Source organism: Malus sylvestris, chromosome 5, assembly GCF_916048215.2.
Source record: "Malus sylvestris chromosome 5, drMalSylv7.2, whole genome shotgun sequence".
Lineage (NCBI taxonomy): Eukaryota > Viridiplantae > Streptophyta > Magnoliopsida > Rosales > Rosaceae > Malus > Malus sylvestris.
Window position 1 is genome coordinate 9,547,481 of NC_062264.1, and position 6,938 is coordinate 9,554,418.

Genomic DNA, 6,938 nt, shown 5'->3' on the forward strand with positions numbered 1-6,938 from the left:
TTGAGCTTGAGCAAGCAACGTTCCGAGTCCAAAACTACATGCAAAGTGAAAATGACAAACAACTTATCTCAACTTAGATCTAGTCGAGGAACATAGAAACCAGGCTCACTTGAGGAATGTCGCTTACAAACAGCGCATTTCCAACTAATATGACTCAAGGGTCAAACCTCGTTCTTTCAAAGTGGAGGACTGGGTATTGAAGAAAAGATTACTCTGCGATAGAGTCTCGAGTGAAGGAACATTAGTCCAAACTAGGATGGACCGTTTGAAGTTGTTGGAATCAATCGCCCTGGCTCCTAAAAGCTTAGAAGCTCTAATAGCAAGACCCTTGGCCATCCATGGAACGCTAATCACTTGAAGTACTATTACAAGTAAACTCACATTGTACAAGTGTTAAGCTTCAGCCGTTCGACATCCTATGTAACGAAGACTATTTGGCATGAATTCAATAAAGAGGTGATTTAGACAACTCGGTCCTAATCCTCTTACATTCCTAGCAATGAAACACTCGGGTTCAAAGCTTCAACATGAATGCTTCCAACATGAAACAAAGTCTAAGTATATGTTAACAAGACTATACAAATAAACGAACAACTTCAATGTATATTCGTTCAATCATACATTCCAACACATTCATACATAAGCCAACTGTGCTTCGAAAGGGTTCAACATACTTTGTGTCATTCGACACTTGCTACAATGTGCCTCGACACCTTGCCCTTATTCTCACCAACCAGGTGATGAAATATACAACACGTACTCTCTTTCATGTCACCAACCAGGTGATGAAATATACAACTCGTACTCTAATATCATTTGGGAACTTGCTACTCATACCACCAATCAGGTGAAGAAGGAACTCATCTTCATGCCACCAACCAGGTGATGAAATGTACAACCCGTACTCTAATATCATTTGGCAACTTGCCACTCATGCCACCAAACAGGTGAAGAAGGAACTCATCTTCATGCCACCAACCAGGTGATGAAATTTACAACCCATACTCTCCTTCATGCCACCAACCAGGTGATGAAATGTACAACCCGTACTCTAATATCATTTGGCAACTTGCCATTTATGCCACCAACCAGGTGAAGAATGAACTCTTCTTCGTGCCACCAACCAGGTGATGAAATGTGATGAAAGGTGATGAAGGAACTCACTTTCGTACCACCAACCAAGTGATGAAAGCAACTCACCATTCATTTCACCTACCAGAAGATGAGTGGTACAACTTATACATGTGAACTCCTAGCATTCATAAATAATCAAAAACCCTCAAGCTTGACAACTCAACTAGGGGAGCACTTATGCCCAACAAGAGTTATAGTCACCAACAAAGTCTTATTGCAAGCCAACAACAACTTTAGTGCATGGCATACGAAGATCAAGCTATTCAACCCTCTTGCATCTGCTTCAGACATTTCTCCTCTGTAACAATGCAAACACTACAACTCGTAGAAAGCTTCACACACTATTGATCAAGACAATGTGAAGCAAAACCAATTTATGGTGCCAACAAGAGCTTCATCAAAGGAGTTCAACCACAATTCTCAAAAGCTTCACACACTCTTGATCAAGACAGTGTGAAGCAAAATCAATTTATGGTGCCAACAAGAGCTTCATCAATGGAGGGCAACCATAATTCTCAAAAGCTTCACACACTCTTGATCAAGACAATGTGAAGCAAAACCAATTTATGGTGCCAACAAGAGCTTCATCAATGGAGGGCAACCATAATTTTCAAAAGCTTCACACACTCTTGATCAAGACAATGTGAAGCAAAACCAATTTATGGTGCCAACAAGAGCTTCATCAAGGAGTTCAACCACAATTCTCAAAAGCTTCACACACTCTTGATCAAGATAGTGTGAAGCAAAACCAATTTATAGTGCCAACAAAAGCTTCATCAATGAAGGGCAACTACAACTCATAGAAAGCTTCACACACTCTTGATCAAGACTGTTCAAAACGAATTTAATTTATATGGTCATCCAAACATTCGACTACTACAAGGTGTGGTTTGCATCTCAATCTCTTGCTCAACAGTGTGGAAGCAAAATTTGTATATGTTATCTCTCCCACATTTTCAAATTTCTAGTTTTCCAAAAAAAAAAAAAAATTGGGAAATTCAATAAATCTTCATCAATGGAGAACAACTACAAATTCTCAAAAACTTAACACTATCTTAATCAAGGTAGTGTGAAGCAAAATCAATTCATGTTACCTAACAAAGCTTCACCTACAAAAGCTTCAACACAAAAGCTTCACCCACAAAAGCTTCACCCACAAAAGCTTCACACTATCTTAATCAAGGTAGTGTGAAGCAAAATCAATTCATGTTACCTAACAAAGATTCACCTACAAAAGCTTCAACACAAAAGCTTCACCCACAAAAGCTTCACCACCAAAGCTTCACCTACAAAAGCTTCACCCACAAAAGCTTCAACACAAGCTTCACCTACAAAAGCTTCACACACTCTTGATCAAGATAGTGTGAAGCAAAATCAATTCATGGTACCCAACAACGCTTCAACCTCAAAGCTTCACCTACAAAGCTTAAATATATATATATATATATTCGAAAATTCGAAAATTAGAAAATTCGAAAATTCGGAAATTCGGAAATTCAAAAAAATAAAAATAAAAAAAATAAAAAAAATTGCCTAGGCCTCCTCTTCTTTAGGCATAACAACTGTCATAACAAATATATATGAAGGAGGAGTTTTGGGCTACCACTTAGAAAGGAAATGCCTCATTCGTCAACTCCCTCGACCGGAGACTTGGGGAACTCCTACCATATGCTATTGTACCTTGATACTCGGAAGTCTCACGACCACTCAGTGACTTGGATTTTTCAAGTCTCCAACCGAGAAGTTTTCCACACTCGGGAAATTAAGGGAGCACTACCTCAACATACATGCTTCACTCACAAAGCTTCAACATACAAGCTTCAACAAAAGAAAAAATTCAAAGAACTTAGTGAAGAAGGCTTTGGTGTAATTAACACAATACATTGAAATGAAGCAAAGCTTATTTATTGATATCTCCGATAACTTACAAATATGTACATATACATGAATCAAAATAAACAAACAAGAGGGACCCTTCACAAAGGTTGCTCAGGAGAAGTCTCAGCAGTCGGCAGAGCTCCAGAAAGAGTAGGCACCGGAGGGTGATCATTCGGAGCCTTAGTTTTGGGCAGAACCCTAAAAGGAGGAGGCACCAGAGGTTGATCATTTGGAGCTTCATTATGCAATACAGCCCCAGAAGACGAAGGCAATTTGGAACAAACCCACAAACCTCTGATGATCAAGTAAAATCTGACCATCAGATTCCTGCAGCTGGTTAAGTTTCCTCTTCATGTTTGTAGCATAGTTATGTGCAAGCCTGTGCAATTGTTTATTCTCATGCTTGAGCCCTTTAATCTCCTGTTTGAGACTTATCACTTCAGCCGCCAATGATTCAACTTGGCGGGTTCGAGCAAATAGGCGTTGGGCCATATTAGACACATAACCTGCACACTGAACACTGAAAGCCAGAGAATCCTTAACAGCCAACTCATCAGACCGTTTGGAAAGTAATCTGTTATCTTTGGGAGTGAGAAGGTTCATGGCCACCACTGTAGCGGTCATATCATTCTTCATCACAGAGTCCCCAACAGTAAGAGGACCAGTAGGGGATAAGAATGATGGGCGCTGTATGTTGTCTTGAGAAGACATAGTTTCCTCTTCACCAAAGTTCAAGTCAAAACGACGGTCGAATGGGCCAGACATTTTCAGAAATGATGAAGGAGAAATGAGGTCCAATAAATCTTTAAAGTACGAAAATAAAGGAAAAATTCCTACAAGCAATAACTCTCTGAACATACTTCTTACACACAATTGGTGCCCTTATAAAAGAAATGGCAGCAGGGCCGTTTGTTCAAAAATTGAAGAGGCACCACTCTCCAAATTTCGAGAAGCAGATTTTCCTGAGTAAAATATGTCGACAATCCCCACACGCAACATCAGCTCCTCGGGTACCACAGATAACTTTACCAAAGATCTCTGATAAAGTTTAGACACATAAATTTTGAAGGTCCAACTACCCTACCATTACCTAGGGGTGGTTCGGTATGGGATCCCATACCGAAACCCTTGTCCCGATTCCCAAACCGAAATTTTCAGGAATCCCAATTTCAAAACCGATCCCAAACCAAATTTTCGGGAATCCCAATTTTCGGGAATCCCGAAATAGTTTCGGGATTTCGGGACAAATCGAGAATCCCGAAATGGTTTTGGGCTTTTGGACTAAAATTTGACATATTATGCTTTTGGGCTAAAATTCAACCTTTTATATTGAAAAATTGACATATAGGCAGACTCAATCTGCCAATTTGTTTCTACTAATCTATGCACACAAATCTGCCAATCAAATGGCAAGGCCCAGTTAGTCTCTGCCTATTTGTTTCTGCCTATTCAAAAGCAATCTGCCAATCTGAAACGTTAATATGTGCTTGAGTAAACTAGTGCAATTATTTATAATCATGCCAGTCCCCAAAATTACGTCTAAAACGTTAATATATGCTTGAGTAAACTTTTGTACATATATAATATAAATATTATAGATAGATGTAAAGTTTTCTCAAGCAAATTGTAACTTATAATCTATCCATGTATCCATCTATCAATCTCCCGTGTTTATTTTGCATCTATGTATCCATCTATCAATCTTCTGTGATTTAAAATTTTTGCATATGTTCCACTATCTATCTTAGGGCTCCTTCCTGTATATGGTCCATCATCGATTTCCAATGCTCCTTCAGTATTTCAATTTTCACTATTGTAGGTAGATGATGTTCCCCTTAAAGATGTGCTCTTATATATTTAGAAATTAAATAATATATATATATATATATATATTTTTTTTTTTTCGGTTCGGTTTGGGAATACCGAAATCCTAAAAACTTGAGACCGATTCCCGTACCGAAATTTCGGGATCGGTTCGGTATTGGATACCGAAATTTTCGGGAATTTCGGTTTGGTTTCGGGAATTTTTCGGTTCGGTTTGGGATTTTTGGGATTTTTTTCCAGCCCTACCATTACCCACAAGGGTAAAGGAACAGCACCACTACTTGATAACTAGAAAGTCCTTGTGTGTGTCAACCTCTGTGCTATGTGGCAAGGCAGACTGGCAAAAATGCTCAACCTTTAGTCACATCGAGAAAACACTCCCAACATGATTACTTTCTCAAAAATCGAAGAGGCACCGCTTCCCGAATCTCGAAAGCCAGACTCTCACCAGGATTGCTTTCTCAAAAATCAAAGAGGCACAGCTATCCGAATCTTGAGAGCCAGACTCCTACCAGGATTACTTTCTGAAAAATCGAAGAGGCACTACTATCCGAATCTCTAGAGCCAGACTCCTACCAGGATCGCTTTCTCAAAAATCGAAAAGGCACCACTCTCTAAACCTCGAGAGCCAGATCACTAATAGGATTGCTTGTTCAAAAATCAAAGAGGCTACGCTCTCTGAATCTCGAGAGCCAGATCCTCAATAGGATTGCTTGTTCGAAAACCGAAAAGGCGAAAACCGAAAAGGCACCGCTTTCCGAACTTCGAGAGCCATATTTCCTTAGATAAAATTTGTCTGCAATCTTCATACGCAACATCAGCTTTTCAGATACCACAGACCACTTTCTCAAAGTGCCCTGACAAAGTTAAAACACATGATGTTTGCAGCTCACACTACATTGCTATGACCAAAAAGGGTAAAGGAATAACATTACTACTTGTTGTTAGGTAAATTCCTATATATGTCGACCTCTATCCTCCACGGACAGGCAGACTTGCAAAAATGCTCAACCTTTCCTCATATCTGAGAGGGCACTCCCAACGAAGCCTCTTGAAATACTCAGATTTCTTCCCCCCCCCAATAATACGTATGCAAACCAACCACACCAGAACAAGAGTATCTCATATCATCAGGGTCAAAAGCAAGAGTATCCCATATCATGCTTTTTCCCTGTCTTTTCTTTTTCCCTTGTTCTTACCTATAAAAAAAGAAGAAAAAGAGCAATCAGTCAGCACTTAGAATCAAGCTTCCAATCAAGAACTGACTGCCTGAAACCCCTTGCCTGATTACTTATCTGGCATTGCTCTCGAGTACTCATCTTCAACATCTTATGCTTCCAGAAAAGATACCACATCTGCCTGAGGAACAGATAGGGCAAGTGAGAAGGATACAAGGAAGCATTTGGAGACAAGCATAACAGAACACGTGCCGATACATCCACTACTTTGTCAACAACAAAAGTATCCCATATCATCAGGGTCGAACGTATTCTAGATTTGATGGACTTGTTTTGACCCTCAAATTCTTGAGTCGACCTTATACTCTGGAGGAAACCAGAAAACCCTCCAGCCCAGTTCAAGAATAAGCTTGTGGAAAGTTATTTCTTTAAAAGCAAAAGTATCTCATATCATCTATTCTCCGTTTTCTTTTCTTTATCCTTCTTGCTGCCTGCAAGATAAGGAGAATGAGAACAATCAACCAGAACTCGAAATCAAACTTCTGATCTGGGACTGATTGCTCAGAACTCTGATTGCTTACCTTGTCCGTCACCTCTTTCGGCAAATCTCCTAGCTTGGCGACTTGGAGGACTCCTACTACATAGTTTGGATCGCGTTTGACCAAGCCTGAAACTACAAGTAAGCTTCAAGTGAAATTGATACATTACCTTGTGCATCTCCACCGGTTAAGGATACCACCCCTGGATGGAGGAAAAGTACTTCCAAAGAAGATGCCACATCTACCTATGAGACAGATAAGGCAAGTGAAAACGATACCACATTTCGGTACTTAGAAGTTTCGTGATCACTCAGTGGCTTGGATCTTGCAAGTCCCAACCGAGGAGCTTCCCTCACTCGGGAACTTAGGGGAGCACTGTTTGTAC